General features: G+C 45.3%; 1 long non-coding RNA gene and 1 other non-coding gene across 2 annotated transcripts; both read right to left on the bottom strand.

The window, feature by feature from the left end:
• Positions 1-784: 784 nt before the first annotated feature.
• LOC136156644 (U6 spliceosomal RNA) lies at positions 785-891 on the bottom strand. Its single transcript, XR_010661135.1, has one exon. It is a non-coding gene; the product is annotated as a U6 spliceosomal RNA (small nuclear RNA).
• A 17,033-nt stretch (positions 892-17,924) lies between these two features.
• On the bottom strand, positions 17,925-19,881 carry LOC136160332 (uncharacterized). Its single transcript, XR_010661603.1, has 3 exons — positions 19,811-19,881; positions 18,590-18,698; positions 17,925-18,112 (listed from the first exon to the last, which is right to left on the bottom strand). It is a non-coding gene; the product is annotated as an uncharacterized lncRNA (long non-coding RNA).
• Between the last annotated feature and the right edge of the window lie 4,581 nt (positions 19,882-24,462).

Genomic DNA, 24,462 nt, shown 5'->3' with positions numbered 1-24,462 from the left:
AGATGCCTAAAAACTTCCATTTTGTTGGAAGAACCCACTTCGGTTCCCACGATTTAGGTATCCCACTTAGTTCTCGTCCACCCTGGAAGTCTGCCAGGGCTTATGTCAAGCCCTCCGGTTTAAGCCTTCTGGTATCGTTTCCCCTCGTTTCATGTGAAACCACATTTGCCTGCCTTTAGCATCTGGCTTCAGCCCCATTCTCTAAGTTTCCTCAAAGATGATGGCAGAGGTTCTGACACCCTGGCTCACCAGCCACAGCTGGTCCACAGAAATAGCGTCAGCCCTCCTGGACTAGGGGTGGAGGGAGGGAAAGAGGGAGGTGATACCAGCTAAAGTCTTTTTTTTTTTCTTTTTTTATTGCTTGCTTCTTTTTTTTTTTTTTAATTTTATTTTATTAGTTGGAGACTAATTACTTCACAACATTTCAGTGGGTTTTGTCATACATTGACATGAATCAACCAGAGTTACACATATTCCCCATCCCGATCCCCCCTCCCACCTCCCTCTCCACCCGACTCCTCTGGGTCCTCCCAGTGCACCAGGCCCGAGTACTTGTCTCATGCATCTCACCTGGGCTAGTGATCTGTTTCACCATAGATAATATACATGCTGTTCTTTCGAAACATCCCACCCTCACCTTCTCCCACAGAGTTCAAAAGTCTGTTCTGTACTTCTGTGTCTCTTTTTCTGTTCTGCATATAAGGTTATTGTTATCATCTTTCTAAATTCAATATATATGTGTTAGTATGCTGTAATGTTCTTTATCTTTCTGGCTTACTTCACTAAAAATATGGAACGTTTCACGAATTTGCGTGTCATCCTTGCGCAGGGGCCATGTTAATCTTCTCTGTATCATTCCAATTTTAGTATATGTGCTGCCGAAGCGAGCACTAAAGTCTTTTTTTAATTAAACTTTTAATTTTTAGATAATTGTAGATTCACACGCAGTTTTAAGAAATAGTGCAGAGATCCCATATACCGTTTACCTAGTTTCCCCCAATGAGAACATCTTGCAAAACTGTAGGAAAACATCACAATACAGTCAAGATAATGAACATTATTTCCATCCCACAAATATCCCTCCTGTTGCCCTTTTACGGCCACACCCACTTCCCTCTAATCCCTATCCTTCCTTAACCCCTGGCAAGCATGCAATTTTGTTATTTCAAGAATGTTATATAAATGGAATCATACAGTATGTAACCTTTTGAGGTCGGCTTTTCTAACTGAGTGTGATTCTCCAGAGAGTCCATCCAGGTTGTTGTGGATATGAATGGTTCCCTTCTTATTGTCACTGAGGAGTTTTCCAGAGTGTGGATGTTCCTCCAGGCTGTTTAACCGATCATTCACTGGAGGACACCTGGGTTGTTCCCAGTTTTGGTTATTATGAATAAAGTTGCCATAGACGTCCTGGTACAGGTTTGTTTGTGAACTTAAGTTTTCGTTTCTCTGCCCAGAAGTGCAATTACTGGATCATGTAGAGTTGCATGTTTAATTTTTAAAGAAATTGACACACTGTTTTCTAGAGAGACTATACCATTTTACGTTCCCACCAACGATGTAAAGAGATGGGAATACCAGACCACCTGACATGCCTCCTGAGAAACCTGTAAGCAGGTCAGGAAGCAACAGTTAGTACTGGACATGGACCAACAGACTGGTTCCAAATAGGAAAAGGAGTATGTCAAGGCTGTATATTGTCACCCTGCTTATTTGACTTATATGCAGAGTACATCATGATAAATGTCAGGCTGGATGAAGCACAAGCTGGAATCAAGATGGCCAGGAGAAATATCAATAACCTCAGATATACAGATACCACTCTTATGGCAGAAATCGAAGAACTAAAGAGCCTCTTGATGAAAGTGAATAAGTTGGCCTAAAGCTTAACATTCAGAAAACTAAGATCATGACATCCAGTCCCATCACCTCATGGCAAATAGATGGGGAAACATTGGAAACAGTGACAGACTTTATTTTGGGGGGCTCCAAAATCACTGCAGATGGTGACTGCAGCCAGGAAATTAAAAGACACTTACTCCTTGGAAGAAAAGCTATGACCAACCTAGATAGCATATTAAAAAGAAGAGACATTACTTTGTCAACAAAGGTCTGTCTAGTCAAAGCTATGGTTTTTCCAGTGGTCATGTATGGGTGTAAGATTTGAGCTATAATGAAAGCTGTTTAGTTCAGTTCAGTCGCTCAGTTGTGTCCAACTCTTCGCCACCCCATGAATCGCAGCATACCAGGCCTCCCTGTCCATCACCAACTCCCAGAGTCTACTCAAACCCATGTCCATCGAGTCGGTGATGCCATCCAACCATCCTTCTCCTCCTGCCCCCAATCCTTCCCAGCATCCAGGGTCTTTTCCAATGAGTCAACTCTTCTCATGAGGTGGCCAAAATATTAGAGTTTCAGCTTTAGCGTCAGTCCTTCCAATGAACACCCAGGACTGATCTCCTTTAGGATGGACTTGTTGGATCTTGTTGCAGTCCAAAGGACTCTCAAGAGTCTTCTCAAACACCATAGTTCAAAAGCATCAATTTTTTGGCGCTCAGCTTTCTTCACAGTCCAACTCTCACATCCATACATGACCACTGGAAAAACCATAGCCTTGACTAGAAGGACCTTTGTGGGCAAAGTAATGTCTCTGCTTTTTAATATGCTATCTAGGTTGGTCATAACTTTCCTTCCAAGGAGTAAGCGTCTTTTAATTTCATGGCTGCAATCACCATCTGCAGTGATTTTGGAGTCCAAAAAAATAAAGTCTGACACTATTTCCACTGTCTCCCCATCTATTTCCCATGAAGTAATGGGACCAGATGCCATGATCTTAGTTTTCTGAATGTTAAGCTTTAAGCCAACTTTTTCACTCTCTTCTTTCACTTTCATCAGGAAGCTTTTTAGTTCGTCTTCACTTTCTGCCATAAGGATGGTGTCATCTGCGTATCTGAGGTTATTGATGTTTCTCCCGGCAATCTTGATTCCTGCTTGTGGCTTCATCCAGCCCAGTGTTTCTCATGATGTACTCTGCATATAAGTTAAATAAGTAGGGTGACAATATACAGCCTTGACGTACTCCTTTTCCTATTTGAAACCAGTCTGTTGGTCCATGTCCAGTTCTAACTGTTGCTTCCTGACCTGTATACAGGTTTCTCAAGAGCCAAGTCAGGTGGTCTCATATTCCCATGTCTTTCAGAATTTTCCACAGTTTATTGTGATCCACACAGTGAAAGGCTTTGGTGTAGTCAATAAAGTAGAAATAGATGTTTTTCTGGAAACCTCTTGCTTTTTCGATGATCCAGCGGATGTTGGCAATTTGATCTCTGGTTCCTCTGCCTTTTCTAAAACCAGCTTGAACATCTGGAAGTTCATGGTTCACGTATTGCTGAAGCCTGGCTTGGAGAATTTTGAGCATTACTTTACTAGCGTGTGAGATGAGTGCAATTGTGCGGTAGTTTGAGCATTCTTTGGCATTGCCTTTCTTAGGGATTGGAATGAAAACTGACCTTTTCCAGTCCTGTGGCCACTGCTGAGTTTTCCAAATTAGATTGATTATATTCTTTGCAGCCAAAGAAAGTTGAGCACCGAAGAATTGATGCTTCTGAAGTGTGGTGGTGGAGAAGACTCTTGAGGGTCCCTTGGACTGCAAGGAGATCCAACCAGTCCATCCTAAAGGAAATCAGTCCTGAATATTTATTGGAAGGACTGATGCTGAAGCTGAAACTCCAAGGCTTTGGCCATCTGATGCAAAGAACTGACTCATTGAAAAAGACCCTGATGTTGGGAAAGACTGAAGGCAGGAGGAGAAGGGGACGACAGAGGATGAGATGGTTGGATGGCATCACCAACTCAATGGACATGAGTTTGAGTAAGCTCCAGGAGTTGGTGATGGACAGGGAAGCTTGGCGTGCTGCAGTCCATGGGGATCTCAAAGAGTTGGACATGACTGAGCAACTGAACTGAACTGAGTTTCTCTGCATCCTCACCAACACTTGATGTTGTCACTAATTTTTATTTTAGCCAATCTGAGAGGTATGTAATGATAGCTCAGTGTGGTTTAATTTGCATTTCACTTGCAATTAATGATGTTGAACATATTTTCACATACTTACCTGCCATCTGAATATCCTCTTTGGTGAAGTGTCTCTTTATGTGTGTTCTAATTAGATATTTTCTTTTTTTGCTGTTGACTTTTAAGAGATCTTTATGTGTCCTAGATACTGGTCCTTTGTCAGATAGTGTTAATTGCTCGGTTGTGTCCATTTCTTTGTGGCCCCATGGACTGTAGCCCACCAGGCTTCTCTGTTCATGGAATTCTCCAGGTAAGAATACTGGAGTGGGTAGCCATTTCCTTCTCCAGGGAATCAAACCCAGGTCTCCTACATTGCAGGATCATTCTTCACAGTCTGAGCCACCTGGGAATCCCTTCTTGGTGAGATAAGTGGTTTACAGATTTTTTTTTTCAATTCTATAGTTTGTCTTTTCATCTTCTTAACAGGTTATTTCACAAAGGAAAAGTTTTAAATTCTGATTTATCCAATTTATCAACCTTTCCTTTTATGGATTATGTTTTGGCGTCACATGTGAAAACTATTCACCTAGCCTTAGATCCCAAAGTTTTTCTCCTGCATTTTTGGAAAGTTTTATAGTTTTACATTTTGCATTTAAGCCTATGGTCCATTCTGAATTAATTTTTTGTAAAAGGTATGAGACTTAGGTTGAGAGGTTTTTGGTTTTATTTTGGGGGCTTTTTTTTTTCTCTATGGATATCCAGTTGCTCTGACACCACTTATTAAGAGTCTGTCTTTCCTCCACTGAATTGCTTTTGTGTTCTTATTTAAAAAAAATCCATCAGGAATATTTGTGTGGTTGTTCCACTGATCTATGTGTTACTCACGCAGCCAATACAACGGTCTTGATTGTAGTAGGTGTATATTAAATCCTTCATGCCTTATAAAGTTTATACTAAATCAAGTAGACCAATCCCTCTCATTTTGTTCTTTTTTTCCCAAAGTTGTTAAATGACTGAATCACTTTGCTGCGCACCTGAAACACTGTAAGTCAACCAGACTTCAATAAAATATATGTATTAAGAAAAAAGCAGTTGTTTAAATGATCCAAGTGCCTTTACTTCTTCATATAAATTTTGTAATAATCTTGTCTATAGCTACAAAATATCTTTCTGGAGTGTTTAAAGGAATTGTGTTAAATCTGTATGTCAACTGGGGAGAACTGACATCTTTACTATGCTGAGTCTTTCAATTAATGAACATGATATATTGCTCCATTTATTTATCTTTGCTTTATGTGATCAGCATATAGTTTTCAGCATGTGAACCCTGTATATATATTTTGATAGATTTATATCTAAGCATTTTATTTATTTATTTTGAGAGATTATAAATGGTATTTAAAATTTGGTGCCCCTATGCTTGTTTCTATGATATAGAAATACTGTTGATTTTTGAACATATATCTTGTATTCTGCTACCTTGCTGAATTCACTTATTAATTGTAGGAGTTTTTTGGTAGATTCTTTGGGATTTTCTATATAAACAATGATGTCATCTGTGAAGAGGGACAGTTTTATTTCTTCTTTTCTGATCTGTATATTATTTATTTTTCTTGCCTTCTTGCATAGGCTAGAACTTCCAGCACTATGTTGACTAAAAGTGTGAGAGTAGATATACTTGTTTTGTTTCTGATCTTAGGGAAAAGGCATTTGGTCTTTCATTTTTAAGTATAAGGTTATCTGTAGGAGTTTTGTAGATACTTAATCAAGTTAAGGAAGTTCCCCCCATTCCTATTTTTTCTGAGTGTTTTTATCATGAAATATTATGTCAAATGTTTTTTCTACATCAGTTGATATGATCATGTGATTTTTTTTCTTTAGCCTGTTAGTAGAGTGGATTGCACTGATAGCTTTTCAAATATCAAACGACTCTTGCACCCCTGGGATAAATCCAACTTGATCATGATGTATAAATATTTTTATATGCTGTTTAATTATATTTGTTGATGTTTTGCTAAGGTTCTTTGCACCTACATTCATGAAGGAAATTGGTTCCTTATTCTGTACTCTTTGTCTGGTTTTGATATTGGGATAATACTAGCTTTATAAAATGAATTGAGTAGTGTTTTCTCCTCTTCCATTCCCTGGAAGAGATCATGTAAATTTGGTGTTAAAACATGTGGTAGAATTCTCTGTGAAACTATCTGGGCCTGCAGACTTTTGGTAGGGGGGGTGAGTTTTAAAAACTACAAATTCAATTTCTTTGATAGTTATAGAATTTTTCAAATTATAGATTTTATATTGAGTGAGTTGTGGTAGTTTGTATTTTTCTAGAAATGGGTGTATTTTGTCTAAGTTGTCAAATTTATGTGAGAAAAGTTGTTCACAGCATTTGCTTGTAATCATTTTGGCATTTATGGTGTCTGTAGTGACATCTCCTGTTTTGTTCCTGATATTGAAAATTTGTATTCTTTCTTTTTTCCTCTTTGTCAGTCTTGCTGGAGATGTCTCAGTTTTATTGATCTTTTCAAAGAACCAGCTCTCTGTTTCATTGATTTTCTCTATTATTTTTGTTTTCAATTTCACTGATTTCTGCTTTTATCTCTGTTATTTCTTTCCTTTGCTTGTTTTGGGTTTATTATATTCTTCTTTTCCTAGATTCTCGAGATGGGATACTTTCCCTCTTTTCTAATATGTATGGTTAGTGCTATAATTTTCCCTTTCAGTAATACTTTAGCTGTGTCCCATATTTTGGTATGTTGTATTTTCATTTTCACTCAGTTCAGTATATTTTTGGAATTCCTTTGATACTTCCTCTTTGATCTGTGGATTATTTAGAAGTGTTTTATCTAATTTCTAAGTGTTTGGAGATTTTCCTACTATACTGATTTCTAGTTTGATTCTATTGTAGTCAGAGAACAACTTTGCATTATTTCATTTATTTTCAATTTACTGAGTTTAGAAAAAAAATGATCTACCTTGGTACATGTTCTAAAGTTGTTATTGTTGTTGTTCAGTTGTTAAGTTGTGTCCAACTCTTTGTGACCCCATGGACTGCAGTACATCAGGCTCCTCTGTCCTTCACTGTATCCTGGAGTTTGCTCACATTCTTGTCTATTGAGTTAGTGATGCTAACCAACCATCTCATCCTTTGTCGCCCCCTTCTTTTGCCTTCAATCTTTCCCAGCATCAGGGTCTTTTCCAATGAGTCGGCTTTCTGCATCAGGTGGCCAAAGTATTGGAACTTCAGCATGAGTCCTTCCAATGAAAATTCAGGGTTGATTTCCTTTAAGATTGACCGGCTTGATCTCCTTGCTGTCCAAGAGACTCCCAAGAGTCTTTTCCAGCACCGCAGTTTGAAAGCATCAAATCTCCACTCAACCTTCTTTATGGTCCAACTTTCACATTTGTATGTGTTCCAAAAGTACTTGAATGTGTATTACGCCATTGCTGGGTGGTGTGTTCTACAAATGTTGATCTGTTGGTTGATGGTGTTATTGAGTCCTTCTATATCTTTGCTGATTTTCTCTTTATTCTATCCCTTATGAAAAATGATCTTGAAATCTCCAACTGTAACTGGGGATTTGTCTATTTTCTCCTTTTGGTTCTATAAGGTTTTTCTTCGCATACCTTGCAGTTTACTGTTTGGTGCATACTGTTTGGTACTTAGGATTGCTGTGACTTCTTCGCAGACTGACACTTCTATCATCACAAAATGTTTCTCTGTGCCTCTGGCAATTTTCTCTGCTTTGAAGTCTACTTAATCTGATGTTAATATTAGTCACTTCTGCTTCCTTTTGATTAATGTTTGCATGATATGTCTTTTACAATCCTTTTACTTTCAACCTGCTTATATCATTATATTTGAAGTGAATTTCTTGTAGATATCATACAGCTGGATCATGTTTTTTAATCCACTCTGCCAATCTTGTCTTTAATTAGTGTTCTTAGAACATTAGTGTTTAATGTAATTATTAATGTGTTAGGGCTTAATTTTGTTATTTTGTTTTGTTTTGTCTTCTCTGTGTTCTGTTTTAAATTCCTCTGTTTTGTTTTCCTGCATTCCTGTGGATTACTTGAATATTCTTAAGAATTCTATTTTGATTTATCTATGGTATTTTTAAGTGTATAACTTTGTATCACTTTTTAGTAGCTTCTCTGAGTATTATATGTACATAATATATCACAGTATACTGGTGTCATTATTTTACAACTTTCAGTGAAGTATAGAAATCATCCCTCCCTTTAACTTTGCTTTCTCCTATTTATAATAGAATTGTCTTAAATATTTTCTCTAGATACATTTAGAGGCATGTCAAATAGTGTTAAAATTTTTTTTGCTTCAACTCTTGAATCCAAGAAGGAAATTCTAATGTGCTTACCCATATTTTTTGTTTGCTATGTTCTTTTTCCTTCCTTATGTTCCAAGATTACTTTTTTAAAAATCATTTCCTCTGTTTCAAGAACTTTTTTTTTTTTTTAGCTATTCTTTTAGATGGGGATTGATGGTGACAATTCTCTTGGTTTTCCTTCACCCAAGCAGGGCTTGATTTCCCCTTGATTTCTAAAGTATATTTTCTCTGGATATAGGATTCTGGGTTGAAAATTCTTTACTTTCAGCACTTGAAAAATTTCATGCCACCACCTCCTGAACTCCGTAGTTTCTGAAAGAAAATCCACTGTCTTTCAAGGTTTTTTTTCTCCTTTAAGTAACATGTCATTTCTTTCCTGCTGCCTTAAAATAAAGACTTTTTGTTTCTAGTTTTCAGAATAAGTTTAATTGTGATATCTTTGTGTGGATTTCTTTGGGTTTTTCCTGTTTGGGATTCACTCAACCTCTTGAATCTATAGGCCTACATCTGGGGCCAAATTGTCAGTCCTTATTTCTTTGAACGCCTTTTTAGTCCTGCCCTCTTTCTCTTCTCCTTCTGGGACTCCAGGGACATGAATGTTAGATCTTTAGTCCCACGGCATCCTGAGACTTTGTTCTTTTTGTTCTACTTTCTCTCTGTTGTTCAAGTTAGGTAATTTCTATTATTCTGTGCATATAGTCTGTAACTTACGATGGCTCAATGTATGACTTTTTGACGGTGCTAAAATAATACACATTTGGTAGAAACCATATTTTGAATTTTGTTCTTTCCCAGGGCTTGCAATATGCAGTACAATATTCTCTCATGATGCTGGGCAGTGGTAGCAAACCACAGGTTCCAGTCAGTCATGAGATCACAAGGGTAAACAACTGATACGCTTACAACCCTTCTCTGGACACAGACCATTCAGTTTTTCACTTTCAGTTCAGTACTCAATACATTACATGAGATATTCAATGCTTTAGTATAAAATAGGCTTTGTGTTAGATGGTTTTGCCCAACTGTAGGCTAATGTAAGTGTTCTGAGTACATTTAAGGTAGGCTAGGCTAAGTTATGATATTTGGTAGGTTAGATGTATTAAATACATTTTGACTTATGATATTTTCAACTTGCGATGGGTTTGTTGGGACATAACCCCATCATAAGTCAAAGAAGATCTGGTTTTCACTAATTCTTTATGTCTTCCATTCTGTGGTTGACATTCTTCTTTTTAAAAAAAAATTTTTTTTTTTAAAATTTGACTGTGTGGGGTCTTAGTTGTGGCATGTGGGATCTTTCTTTGCACGTGTGGGCTCTTTGTTGCGGTATGTGGGCTTAGTTGCCTGGTGGCATGTGGGATCTTATTTCCCCGACCAGGGATCAAACCCATGTCCCCTGCATTGGAAGATGGATTCTTAACCACTGGACCACCAGGAAAAGTCCTAACATTTTTCTCTATACCGTCTATTGCTTTGCTGAGGCGTTTGACTTTTCTCATTTGTTTCAAGTATGCTCATAACATTTCTATTACCTCAGTCTTGGCACTTGTTGATTGTCTTTTTTTCCAGGAAGTTTGAGATCTTCCTGGTTCTTGGCACAATGAGCGATATTCTGTTAAAATCTGGACATTTTATGTTTTATGTTGTAAGATCCTATCTTCTTGAACCTTCTGCTTTAGCTGGTTTCCTCTAATGCTACTTCGTCAGGGCAAGTGAGGAGGCTGCCGCCTCTTTGCTGCTGGATAGGGTTACAAGTCCCAGTTCTACTGATACATGAGGTGATGAGATTCCTTGTTAAAGCTTGGGTGGGAGTGGAAGTCCCAGGTTCCTACTTGGCTTTCACCCTGGTGGGAAAATTGGAGCACTCACTGTAACCTGTTGAGGGTGGAAGTATACTTTCCAAACTTGCTCTTTGCTGGCTTGGTGGGGCTACAGATTTTTTCAGAGGTGTTTGGCTGGAACAGAGCAATTAATTCACGTCTAACATTTTTCCATTTTGTTAGACTGCCTCTTTTCTGTTTTTTCATTTTTGAGTAGAAAGAATAGGCTTTTTTTTTTTTTTTTTTTTTTAAGGGGAATTTCTTTTACTGTCTAGGCTTCTTGGCAATTCCAGGTTGCTAGCTTCTTCAGCTCCAGGTCTGGGATGTATGAAGCAAATTAAAAGAAAGAAGGAAAACAACAACCAGAAAACTCATCAGTGTGTTTGTTCCTTGGGTTCTTTGATCCCGAGCTAATCTGCCTTCTTCTGCCCTCCTTTTCGAGTCTCTTTGTCCTTGTTTTGTACCTTGTGTCTAGGTTTCTAGCTGTACTTAGGGGGAGGAACAGGGAAAGAAGTAAGCCTCCTAAATCTTCCCAGAAGATGTAAACATTTAAAATTTAAATTTTATGTTTGCCTCAAGGGGAGATTGTTGAATTAATTAAAATCCTTTGTTCTTAGTACACTTTCAATGTCCATGCAAGTCTCTCTCCTGTTTAATATAAAGTATTCACTTATATTTGTGTGTGTGTGTATAAAAAAAAATCTCCCCTCATCCATGAATCAACTCCTATTCCCCTTCCTCCAAAGGCTCCATACCTAGAGCACTCAATATATGTCCTTAAGGATGTATGCAGCCTCACAGTATATAGCTTTCTGTGTCTTTGTATGTGTGTGTATGTGTTTACACAAATGGTAACATGTCAGATGATGCTTTCAAACTGTGGTGCTGGAGAAGACTCTTGAGAGTCCCTTGGACTGCAAGGGGATCAAACCAGTCAAGCCTAAGAGAAATCAACACTGACTATTCATTGGAAAGACTGAGGCTGAAGCTGAAACTCCAATAATTTGGCCACCTGATGCAAAGAGCTGACTCATTGAAAAACACCCTGATGCTGGGAAAGATCGAAGGCAAAAGGAGAAGGAGTAGACAGAGGATGAAATGGTTGGTTATCATCACTGACTCAGTAGACAAGAATTTGAGCAAACTCCAGGATATAGTGGAGGACAGAGGAGCCTGATGTGCTGCAGTCCATGGGGTCACAAAGAGTTGGACACGACACAGCGACTGAACAACTACATATCAGACATCCCATGTGATTTATTTCCCTTTTCACCAAATAGGTCTTTTTGGTTTGACACATGTTGTTCTACAGGTGAGCTACTTCTAACCACCATGCTCATCCACCACCTTTTACTTGCGTGCTAAGTCGTTTCAGTCATGTCCAACTCTGTGCCACCGTATGGACTGTAGCCCACCAGGCTCCTCTGTCCATGGGGATTCTCCAGGCAAGAATACTGGAGTGGGTTGCCATGCCCTCCTTCAGGGGATCTTCCCGACGCAGCGATCAAGCCTGTGTCTCTTACACCTCTTGCATTGGCAGGTGGGTTCTTCACCACTAGTGCCACCTGGGAAGCCCATAACATCTACTTACCTATTCCTTAGTTGGGGAAATCTGGGTTGCCTCAGCTTCACAGCTGCTGCAAGTGTTGCCAGGGATACACTGGGCGTGCCCCCTGCAGACCTGGGTGGAAGGTGCTCCAAGGTTTACACAGAGGTGAGGGTGGCTAGGTTACAGGCGCATGCTGTCATAATTGCTCCAAGTCCTGGCATATGCTGGGAGGGCAGTACCTGTTTATGCTCTTGTCAACAATGTCTGAGAAGTCCTGTTAGGAAAACTAATTAAAATAGCTTTGAGAATTCTTTGGTGAAGCAGACATCATTTTGGCAAGGTGAGTGCTGCCCCCTAAACCATGTTTGGGCTTGTAAATAACTAGGTGGCATAACTCAAGTTTCCCCTGGATTTCCCCTGGTGATCAGGGGAGAGTCCTGCCTGGGCAATGGAAGGGGACTGAGGTTTGAAGTGGGGAAACATTTTGAAACAGGGCGAGACTTGAATCCTCAGAGATCCCAGAAGTTAAAATAACCTCTGGGGATTTGGCATGAATGGGAGGCAAAGGGGACAGTCCCTAGTATAGGGCCTGGCACAATAAATGAATAAATGAAGGAGCGATTGGCCTGTGTCTCTGCACATTTGCTGGGAGTAGGGGGTCTATGCTTCTGGGAACCTCAAATTTTATTTCCTACTTTGGCTGTGCCGGCTGGAGGTACACACTTGGAAAGGGACAACCTGTGTCCTTGGGGCCACCAAGCCCTTATCTATGATCTCCCTGCCTGCCTCTCCCAGCCTCCCATCGTTCATTATAAATACTCCCAGACACCTAATAGACCAACAGTGCCAACCCCAGGACACTCAAAGGGTAACGTTCTTCATCAGTGTAGTGTGCTCAGCCCAGAGACTCCTCCCAAGTGATCTCGGCATGGATTCCCTTTGATATCTCAGCCTCTGCACTGGAGACCCTCCTCTGATCATCCAGGGTGAAAAGTCAACCCCATCCCACTCCCCATCCCCTGCATTTTTCTCCACTGCTTGTCTGAACTTCCCTTTGGGGGCATTTATTGCAATTTATCCATGCCTGTTTATTTCTGTAAGTATTAAATTAAAAAAAAAATCTTACCTGCTAAATTAGAACTCTTTAATTCACAAATGTAAGTGCCTGGCGGGCTTTCCAGGTGGCGCCAGTGGTAAAAACCTGCCTGCCAATGCAGGAGACATAAGCGATGTGGGTTCGATCCCTGGGTCGGGAAGATCCCCTGAAGAAGGGCATGGCACCCCATTCTGGTGCTCTTGCCTGGAGAATCCCCGTGGAGAGAGGAGCCTGGTGGGCTACAGTCCATAGGGTCACATAGAGTTGGACACAACTGAAGCGACTTAGCACTCATGCACACATGTAGGTGTCTGGCACAATACGAATGCTTAATAAACACTTTGAAGTGACTGTCAGATGAGTAAGGGCTGAAATGAAGTTACCTATGACTTTTTAGAGAAGGGAGAAACCCTCTCTGTCTGGGGCCAGAAAGGAGGGCTTCCTGGTGGTGGTGGTGACCCCAGACAGAATGTTTACCAACTGGAGTCAGAAATTACAGGTGGAGAGAACTACATGGCATGTCCAGGGAACCATGGATAAGTTGGTGGGGACTACCACAGAGGACTTTAGGCAATGTAGGTGGAGGATTTTTCTTTAAACTTTTTATTGAAGAGCAATATATGTAAAGAAAAGTGCTTACATCATAAGCATTCACTGGGATGAATTTTCACAAGCTAAACACACCTGTGTAACCAGTGCCCAGATCAAGAGACAAGACATTACCAGCACCCCAGAAATCCTCCTCGTGTCTCCCCTCATTCCTTTTTCCCCAAAGATATCACTGTCCTGACTTTGGTGTTTTTGAAGCTCACATAAATGGAATCACACTGCATATACTTCTTTGTGACCGGCTTCTTCCTCTCAACACTGTGGCATATGTGTAATCTCACTTCATTCTACTGATGATGGACATTTACGTTATTTCTGGATTGTGACTGCGTTGAATAAAGCAGAAGAAAAACATCTTGTACATATCTTTCCACAAACATATGTATGCATTTCTGTTGGACCTATGCCCAGGAGTGAAATTGCTGGATTCGGGGTGAGCATCTGTCCAGTTTCAGTGAGACAACGCCAAACAGTGGTTGTACCAAACATGGTCCCTGCAGCAGCAGTGTTCTGAGAGTTCCGGTTGCTCCACGTCCTCACCATCACTCGATACTTTCTATGATTTTTATTTTAGCAATTTTGGCATGTGTGTAGTGGTATCTCATTGAGCTTTTATTTTGCATTCCCCTGATGACTAATAATGTTTTCATGTGTTTACAAGCCCCTTGGAGAACCTCTTTTGCAATAGACCTGTTCAAAGTCTCTTGCCCATTCTCCACTGGTTGCCTCTCTTTTCCTATCAATTTGTAGAACTTCTTTGTATATTCTGGTTATGCGTCCTTTGTCGGGTATGTGTTTTGTAAATACTCACTGAAGGACTCAACACCAGGGATTGATGTGGTTGAACTGTGTTTCTCAAAGCTCTCCCTGGCTGTGGATGCAGGGCAGGCTAACTGTGAGACGGGGAGGAAGGGGTGAGGTGTTGGAGGTGACCAGGGAGGCTGCTTGTGGCTTAGACAGTGGGGCCAGAGTCTAAAGCGACTTCAGTGGCAGCAGTGGCAAGCAACATCTGTCATGTCATGTCATGACAAAAACAAGATATGCATGGTGACAAAGAGAGGGGATGTCAAGGCTGGCTTCCAGGTTTCTCTGGCTGGCCGACAAGCTGACGCATTCTGCCCACCCGCCCGCCGGCAGCCAAAGGCGGCTTTGTCCTCCCAGGCCCCACCCAGGCCTGCTTATCCGAGATGCTCTGGGGTCAGCGTCAGGACATTGGAGAGAGTGCCCAGTGTAGAATCTGGGTCTCCCATGGCAACTGGGGGATAAACACCCCTCAACTCATACACACATGGCTGGGCTGGTCCAAGAAGACCCTGTGCCCCAGAGGGGTTGGCAGCTGCAAGATCTGGGCCCAGCCGGAGTGGACAATGACCCCCTGTCTGCAACCTACTCACCCCTGGTGAGCCCAGGCTCAGGGGATGAGGGTCCTAGTCCAATCCCTGGGGAAACAGGAGAAACAGATCCTGCAGTGTCTGTTCTGATGAGCAGCAGGGACAGAGCTCTGATTCCCTCCCAGAAAGCCAGGACCCCTGCATCTATTGTTCTGGTGAATTTCTTGACAACGCCCCACCCCCACTCTGTTTGTCGGGGTTTACTTGGGATAGCTCCTCCACCGCCCTCTGCAGCTTGCTGCACTGGGTTCAGCAGATCACAGCATTTCTGCGGTGATATGGTAATTAAACCTGACAAACTCGCCTTCTGTTACACGAGGCATGGAACGTTCACCATGTGCTGCACTGTGTCAGTGGCTTTGCATATGTGATGTCAATCACTCCTCCCAACGACCTCTCAGGAAAGCATTTGGTACATTTTATAAATGCAGACCCTGACTTGCCCAAGGTCACACAGCCAGAGTGGCAGAGGCTGGATTTGAACTTGGGCCACTTGGACCCTGCAGCCCCCTTCCTCTCTCTGCCGGACCTCTGGAATAGTGAGCGTGTAGGGAGATTTGGATGTCCTCCCACCCCGTGGCCTCACCATCACATGACTCTGTGCGTGGGAATGGGCATGACTCATCTGTGCTACGGGAGGAGGGGAGTCCTGAGAGGGCTCAGGTTCATACCCGGGCTTTGCCCTACCTTGCAAGGTGAGTCACTTTTCTTGGGGCCTCCACCTCCCCATCTGAGCAACGAGGTCATCCCTATGCAGCCTTGCTCCCCGGGTTCTTGGGCGAGCAAGTAAGGCAGCACCCCGCAGAGCTGAGTTCAGGTGGAAGGAGTTGTCTGCTTCCGTCTTGCACTCCTTGTTTGGCTTTTTCCCAGTGCCTAAGCTGACCTTTTCTGTTCCCTTTTTTGGTGTTAGGGAAGTCAGATGGCGTCCCCAACCCCGAGTTCTCCAGCCTGCCTTTTTCTCAGCTTAATCAGTCTCCAGCTGCTCAAATGTCCCAGGCAGATCCTGAGTTCCGGCCAACGTGTGGCTGCCCCCATCCCAGGGCTCCAGGCCGGCCGGATGGGCAGCTGGTACTGGAAATGGCCTTGATAGGAGATTCCCCCCCTTTCCGGTGCTCAACCACTTCCTCTCTGACAGAGCACGCAGTCTCTAGAAGGTTCTGCTGCTGGGACCAAGGGACACGGGCTGGGCCCTTGTCTGTTGCTCTCCTGTGTCCCGTAGTAGCAGACACTGCAGGGAGGGGGTGGGTCCTCCTTGGCACCCTTGGGGCTTCCCTGGTGGCTCAGATGATAAGGAATCTGCCTGCAATGCAGGAGACCCGGGTTCCATCCCTGGGTCAGGAAGATTCCCTGAAGAAGGGAATGTGGCTACCAGTATTCTTGCCTGCAGAATTCCATGGAAAAAGGAGCCTGGCAGGCTACACTCCATGGGGTCGCAAAGAGTAGGATATGACTGAGTGACGAATACTTTCACTTTTTACTTTTTTCTCCTTAGCACCCAGTCCCTTGCCTCCCTCCTGACAGCATCCCCCGCTCCAGAGCCCATGACTGGACGGGGGTAGACCCACCCCAGCTCCAAATAGGCCCTGATTGGTTTAAGCCAGTTAGTACATCTCATCCTGTGGTTGTTGTGATTGGTTCAGGGATAGACACCTGACTTAGGTCGGCCAATCACAGCAACCACCTCTCCTTGAGGTCTCCAGGAGTCAGACTTTCTCTGCATTGGACCTGAAGAGAAGCAAGTAGACCCAGACCTGACTGGGGGACATACTGAGATCCCCAGGGGAGAGCCAGTGTGGGAAAGGAGCGAATGTGACCACGTAGAGCTGAGAGATAGAGGCAGAGGAACCAGGTCCTGTCACCTGACTGAATCAAGCTTTGCTTGAAACCTCAAAAACCCCTGTGCTTTTGAGTTACTATATAGCTCATAGGTTTTAGTCTTTAAAAGCCCCCATTGTTGTCCAGTTGCCAAGTCGTGTCTGACTCTTTGCAAACCCATGGACTGCAGCATGCCAAGCTTCCCTGTCCTTCACCATTTCCTGCTTTTGAGTTACTATATAGCTCATAGATTTTAGTCTTTAAAAGCCCTCATTGTTGTCCAGTTGCCAAGTCGTGTCTGACTCTATGTGAACCCATGGACTGCAGCATGCCAAGCTTCCCTGTCCCTCACCATTTCCTGGAGTTTACCCATTGAATCGGTGATGCCATCCAACCATTTCATCTTCTGTTGCCTTTTCTCCTTCTGCCTTCAATCTTTCTCAACTTCGGGGTCTTTTCCAATGGGTCGGCTGTTTGCATCAGATGGCCAAAGGATTGGAGTTTCAGCTTACATTGCCCCTATATGTTGGGTTTTCTCTTCCTTGGAACCCAGAAATCCTGAATAAGGCCTATAGAATGATGAGGGCCAGGCCTTGAGTCCTTTTCCTGCATGTCCCCACTCACAGGATGGAGCCCAGGATCCAGCCCAGCACCAAAAATGTCCCTGCCCCGTCTTTAGTCTCAGAGCCAGAAGAACATTTAGAGGTCTTAAGTCCAGGGCCCCCCATTTTTCATATGGGAGCATTGAGGCTCATCACTTCCCACCCCTTTTCCACTCTCCTGATGTCTTACTGGAGGCCTCAGACAGATGGGAGGAACTGGGGATGCAGCCATGCTGAGTCCCCAGGCCTCTCCACCCCCAACTCCAGGTCCTCCGAGGATGGGAGCTGTGTTCTATATTGCTAACACCACAGTGGGCCTGGCATGCGCACAGAGTGTAAACAGCTCTCACTGGGGCACTCTCAGTAGTCTACAGGGTCAAGATCAAGACTTTATCCGGACATCTGAGACCCAATCCCTTCTGTCTTTTCTTCTTCATCCTCTCTACTCCTCCCTTGAGCCAAGGAGGGGAACCGTGGCCACTGTGTAGGCCTTGTCCCTGCAAAAATCTGTTGGATATTGCTGAGCTGAAGGGTTGCATCATTTAAAGTCATGACCATGAATCTCTAGGCTTTTGGTATTTGTTCCAATTAGCTATTTCTGCATCATTAAATAAGACGCAACATTTTAAGACAACAACATTTTATTATCTCACCAGGATTCTGGGGGTCATGGATTTGGGAGGGTCTCAGCTGTGTTGTTCAGGCTGGAACTGAACATCGGAGTGGCTGAGGCTGGAACATCTGAGCCCTGACTGGCATCCCTCTCCCTCCATGGACTTAGAGACTCTCCAGGTTCTCTCTTCATGGGCTAGCTTGGGCTTCCTCACAGTATGGCTCCAGCTCAGGGCTCTTGCATGGATATCCTACAAGACAGAAGCTCTTCTCACATAGCTTCAGAAGGGTTGTACTGCTGTTTCCACCCATTCCATCAGTAATGAGTGAGTCACAAACCCGCCCAGGTTCAAGTGGAGGAGAATTAGACTCCATTTCTTAGTGGAGGCATGGAAGGTTCTAAAAGACCTTGTGGGGTGGGAGATGTTCCCATCTTGGGAAAATGTGATCGGCCAGTGTGGATGCGTGATGCTGACACATTTTTCTGGTCTGCTTGCTTCTTCCCCCTCCATGGGAGAGGGTTCTTTCTCACATTCTCCTCCTTCTGCAAATATCCAGGGCCCTCTTCCCGTATTTACGACCCATGATCTCGCTGCTTCTTCACTGAAATAACAGAAGGAATCATGGGAGAATGCCCACATGCTCCTACAACCTGATCCCGCACCCGCTCACACTGACGTCCCCCTGGTCTTGTGGATGGAGTATCTGAGAATCTCCCTAAGGCCCACCTGCGCCCTGGACTTTATCCCCTTCTTGCAATTTGCTTTCCGTCTCGCACCACCAGTGTCCTCTCCTCCACGAAAACTCTTCAGGAGAGAATGCTAATTCTTCTCCCGTCTTAAAAACAAAAAAGAAAATGAATCAAACCCCAAAACAACCCTGTCTTCACCCCACCACTCAAGTTCTCTGCTCCTAGGTCTGCCCTAACATTTGCAGTGCCTTGGAGAAGAGTACAAGAGAGAGGCCCATATACCCTAAGTCTAAATATCAAAATGATACAAACACGTGGACTAACTTAACTCAAATCTGTCTTTCTACTTGAGAAGCTGATCTTAATGAAGCATTTGGATTCAGAACTCTCCCACTCCTTGAACACGGTCGCAGAGGACAACCAGCCTTGGACTTGGCACTTGCCCTGGTTTCCAGCCCAGCCCCCTTCTTTCTCACCCCTGGCTCCACCCACACCTTGAATGGCCCTGAGCATCTGTGTGTGGACACCTAGCCCAGACCAAGCTCTGTCCAATGCCTCCTGCTCCCACCCCCACCCCTGCAGCAAACAGTTGTTCCATGAACACCCCTTGGGACGAGGCCCACGTGGGGCTCTCTGAGCCTCTTGTCTGGGTATCAGCTGGCACCGCTGCTCCCCTATTCAGCAACAGTCCTGGGAAGCGTTGGCTTCACTTGCCCTTTTGACTTCCTTTCCTCTATTCTTTCCCAAACCCTCTCTTTCCTAAAAGGCTTGCCCCCACCGCTCTGCAGGAACTGTACCTCTCGTGTCCCTATCCACTTGCATGCTGCTGAAGGTTGAGCACCTTGACTGAGGACTGCGTCCCACCCCTCACCCCCCGGCCCTGCTCTCCTGGGACCCCACCTCCCTGGTTATTCCTCTCAGGCTCCTCTGCTGGTCCTTCCTTCCTTCTCTGACTTCTAAATGTTGGGGGAAGCCCAGGGCTCAGTCCTTGGACCTCTTGCCTGCACCCATTTCCCAGGCCATCCCATCTTCTCTCATAGGTTAATTACCACCCACAAGTCCATGACACCTAAATGTCATGCCAGCTCCACCACTCCCCGTGGATGACTTGCATTTATCACTGGGCATCTCAGCCTCAACCCGTCCAACCTCAGCACCTGCCTCCCTGCTGCCACCCATCCAGAGGCTGCCCTGCCCAGCCAGCCACCCTCCCAAAGCTGGGGTACAAACCTTGGAATTAGCCTTCCCTTTCCTTTACCTGTCCCCAGTCCATGGGGCAAAGACTGTCAGCTCCGCCTTCAAACACTCCGCCTTCAGATTCCTCATCCTCCAGGCTGCCAGCCCAGTCCAGCCCCTGCCTCTCCCCAGTCCCTTACTGACCCACCCAGCCCCAGGCTGCTGCAGGTCCTCACCATGGGCCCCAAGTGGACCTCGCCTCCCCTGCCCTCCCCTCGGGCTCTGCATTTGCCATCCCTCTGCCTCCTCCCCAAGTCCTCCTCCTCCAGATCCCACACCTCACTTCCTTTAGTCTGAGATCAAAATACCATGGGCGGATGAAACCTTCCCTGATCACCTCAAAGCAAATGAACTGCTGCCTCCCCATTCAGCCTCGTCTCTCCTCCGCACTTACCATCTGGCCTCACATACATTTTACTCATTAATGGTTCTATTGCCTGTTTTCCTCTACTTGAATAGAAGCTGCCCTTGGGGATCCCCAAACAGTACATGTGCGTGCGAGTTAAGTTGCTTCACTCATGTCCAACTCTTTGTGACCCCATGGACTGTAACCCACCAGGCTCTTCTGTCCATGGGATTCTCCAGGCAAGGATACTGGAGTGGGTTGCCATTTCCTTCTCCAGGGGATCTTTCTGACCCAGGGATCGAACCCTAGTCTCCTGTGTCTCCTGCACTGGCAGGTTAGCACTAGCACCACCTGAGAAGCCCAAACAGTGCATGGTGCATAGTAGATATTTAACAATAGGAACGTTTCCTGAGTGAATAAATGCACGAGTGAATTACTGACCAATCCTTTGAATGCCTACTTAGCTCCAGCACGGCAGGCTTCTAGTGAATTGCAGCCTCAGTGTCTCTCCTGCTCTGTAGTTGAATGATGCTCCAGACATAGGGCAGGTCTCCTAACACCACCCTGTCACACCTCCCTCCATCACCCTTGCCCTCCCTGAAGCCCTCTTGTGAGCAGTCACCTCCTCCCTGAAGCCCTCCTGATCCACCCATCTCTCTCTTTCTCTGGTGCCCTCCTGTGGGGAATCACATTCCATCTGTGTCAGCATTGTCTGTGCCTGGTGACTGTCCCACCCTCCCAGTGGACAGACTTGCCAGGGAGGGCTATGTCTTGAGCATTTCTATAATCTCTCTCCACTGATCCCCAGCACCAGTAGGTGCTCATTCAGTGTTGACTGACTTTAAGCTGAACACATGACTCAGTTTTAAGTTCAGTATTTTCTGCTAGGCCTTAGCTTAAGTCTTGTTTCTTTATTTTCTAGTTTATCTTTAATGTGATTTTTAGTACCTCTGTTCTCCTTTTTCTGATTATAAAACGGACACGTGCTCATTGCAGAAAATATTTAAATTATGCAAGGGTATAAAGGAAAGATAAGATTACTCCTAATTTAACACTACAGAGATAATCAATTATTAGCATTTATTAGCTAAGGATCCAGATATATATAGCATTATCAGCATCTAACTTTTTCTTCTAGGCACTCATTTTATTCTTTTATTAAATCTTATATTGTGACCATGGAGAAGGAAATGGCAACCAACTCCAGTATCCTTGCCTGGAGAATTCCATGGACAGGGGAGCTTGGTGGGCTAAGGTCCGTGGGATCGCAGAGTTGGACACAACTGAGCACACAGCACATATTGTGGCCATATCTTATGTCACCACTAGTCTTCAAAGACATCATACTGAATGGCTGCATAATATTTCACTGTGTCAGTTTATCATAGTTTATTTCACCACGGGCTCATGACACACACATTGCCTCCCTGACCTCTACACACATACACAACCCCCACCCATCCACCCCCACACTCTGACAGCACGCTGTGTGATAAACACCCTGACACACTCCGGCAGCTCCCCATCTTCACAATGGAGGTGATTTCCCAGCCCCGGGGTGAACAGTGCACTGGTCATGTGGACCCAGAAGGGTGGGGTTCCAGCCTTTTCCTCTTACTGTCCCTCAGACAGACAGATGTTGGGACAGACACCAGACAGACAGAGAGAGCAGACAGGAGACAGACAGGGGTCAAGGGAAGTAGATGCAATGGCTTTGGGGTGTCTGGGCTTTTAAGGAGGTCAGGGGATGGGGAAGGTGGGGCTGTGGGCAGCAGGGCTGCGCTCTGACGGGAAAGCCTTGGGCCACAGCAGGTGACAGAACGGGGCTTCCTCTGCTTAATGCCCTCGAGTGTGTATAGAGGGAGACCGCTGAGTGGAATACTTGACCCTCAGAATCCCGGGAGCGTGGAGGCTCTGCCCTCCAATGGTCAATGCAGGCGCGGAGGTCTAGCACGGGACCTCTCAGAGCTCCTGACTCCAGCAAAGAGCCTTTTCTGGCTCCCTGTGTGGCCTGGACCAGAGTCCCCTGGTCTCTGTCCCAAGAATGGCAAAGAGCTTTTGAATTGCATTAAGGGGCAAGGAGGGCAGATGGCTCGGAGGGTCTCTAGGACTGGGCAGAAGGGCTTGGGGTGGCTCTTGAACTGCACCACTCCAGCACATCCCTCCCACCCTCCCCCACCCAGCCCTGGGGGATCTCCCGGGTCCCCCAGTGCAGAGGACAGTTCAGAGCAGACAGGGGCCCATGTCTACAGTCACCTGTGCATGGGTGTGGTCTCCTGAGGACAGGAGTTTCTGAGGCGACCCCTGGGAGCTGTCCTGTCCCTGCTCCTCCCCAGACTGCTCTGCTCTGTTCGCAGAAAAACACAGAAAAGAACAAACTCAGCTCTGGGCAGTCTGGGGAAGGAACAGTGAATGCATGCATGGGGTCCAGAGTTAGCTCAATGTGGCTGACTGTGGGGTCTTGGACAAGTCACTTCCCTCCCAGGACCCATCAAGACACACCCACGCAGGAGACTCCGGAGACTGACCACCCTGGGACTGCACTGTTTCCAGTTCTTCTCTGAGTCTCCGAAGTCTGCAGATCATTGCTGCAAATGGAGTTGGCCTAGATAAACAGTGGAAATCAACCTAACCTGCCCCAGCTCTTCAGTGCACAGAAGAGCTGGGTTTCTGCTCTTGATTAGGGGAAGAGGCTCTGCAAAGAGGCAGTTACCAGAACGTGACACCAGAGGGAAGCAAGGCAGAGACTGCCCAAAGGAGGGAGACAACCCTCCCATTTTGCAGATGGAGAAACTGAGTCCCACAAAGGAAAAGTAACTGTCCCAGGTACCAAAGACTAGAATTTCGGAGCCCTCTGCCTCTCCCTCTCCTTCCCTGACCCAGCCACCTCTGCTCCCCCCAACCATTCTCCAGGGCTTCCCTGGGCGGTACTGGTAAAGAATCTGCCTGCCAATGCAGGAGACACAAGAGCCAAAGGTTCGATCCCTGTGTTGAGAAGATCCCCTGGAGAAGGAAATGGCAACCCACTTCAGTATTCTTGCCTAAAAAATCCCATAGACACACAAAATCCCATTCCCTGGGGATGGGGGACAATCTGGGGAGCCCCACAGGCAGAACTGAAAGCAGAATCCTCTTCCCTAGTGACAACGAAACGTACATTACCATACGTAAAATAGATAGCCAATGGGAATTTGCCGTATGACTCAAGGAACTCCAACAAGGGCTCTTAACAACCTAGAGGGTTGGGATGGGAGAGAGGAGGGAGGGATGTTTAAGTGGGCCGGGACAGGGGTAAGCCTGTGACTGGTTCGTGTTGATGTTTGGTAGAAACTAACACAATACTGTAAAGCAATTATCCTTCAATTAAAAATAAATTTAAAAAAAAAAGCAAGTCAAATTACAAAAAAAAGAACCCTCTCCCCTATTGGCCCCCCAGGTCTCTCCTTCCTGGGTTAGGGTTTGTCTGCTTCTGTGATAGCCTGGGGTGAGTGGGACGGTAGAGAGAGGGGTCCCCTGTCCCCCTAAGTCCAAGAGGCACCTCAAGTGGGATGCTGTTCTGCCAGGCCAGGACAGCGCGGCACTGGGCCAGCACCCCCGGCAGCGCCTGCTCCAGGCAGCTGGACAGGCTCCGGCCAAGAATGCCAGGAATGCGGAGCGGCTGTGTCCTTCCCGCTCCTCTTCCTCCCCCCACTCCGAGAACAGGATATTCCCTGTCCAGGGAAGCCCGCGGCCATCCCCTTTATGGGAAAACCACAGGGCATGTGGTGGGCACCGCTCCTGCCCTGGGATGGGCACTCTGTACAGAAGAGCCTGGGGGGGCTGGCACCACGGGGGAGCACACAGTGGGTCTGGGCAGGACAGGGGTTTGTTGAGGACCTACTATGTACCCCATGCTTCATTCATGGGTATCAACTCAATCACACCAACCCTATGAGGTTCTCTTTCCCAGGTGAGGAAACAGACTTGGAGCAACCAGGGAACATGCCTGAGGGTACCAGCTGGCAAGTGGCAAAGGCAGACTTGGTCCAAGCCAGTCTGATAGTTGAGCCAACTTGCTCTTAGTGGAGGCCCTTGCTCTTAGCCACCAGGTTGGTTGGCCTCATTTCCACTGTGGCCCCTAGAGGCTGTCTCTTGGGGCCCCCCATGACACCTGCAGAATATGGGGGCATGCTGCGGAGAGGCAGACCCTTCCTCCCATGGGCAGCTGGTCTGTTTGGCAACATGAAAAGGGTCAAGGTGGGAGGCTGTCTCTGAGATACAGGGGCTGATGCTCAGCTCTGACCCCCACCCCCACCCCTGTTCTTGCAGGAGCCCAGCATCGGGGAATC

This window comes from Muntiacus reevesi, chromosome 1 (genome assembly GCF_963930625.1).
Source record: "Muntiacus reevesi chromosome 1, mMunRee1.1, whole genome shotgun sequence".
NCBI classification, from domain to species: domain Eukaryota; kingdom Metazoa; phylum Chordata; class Mammalia; order Artiodactyla; family Cervidae; genus Muntiacus; species Muntiacus reevesi.
This window is presented reverse-complemented; position numbering and strand designations above follow the sequence as displayed.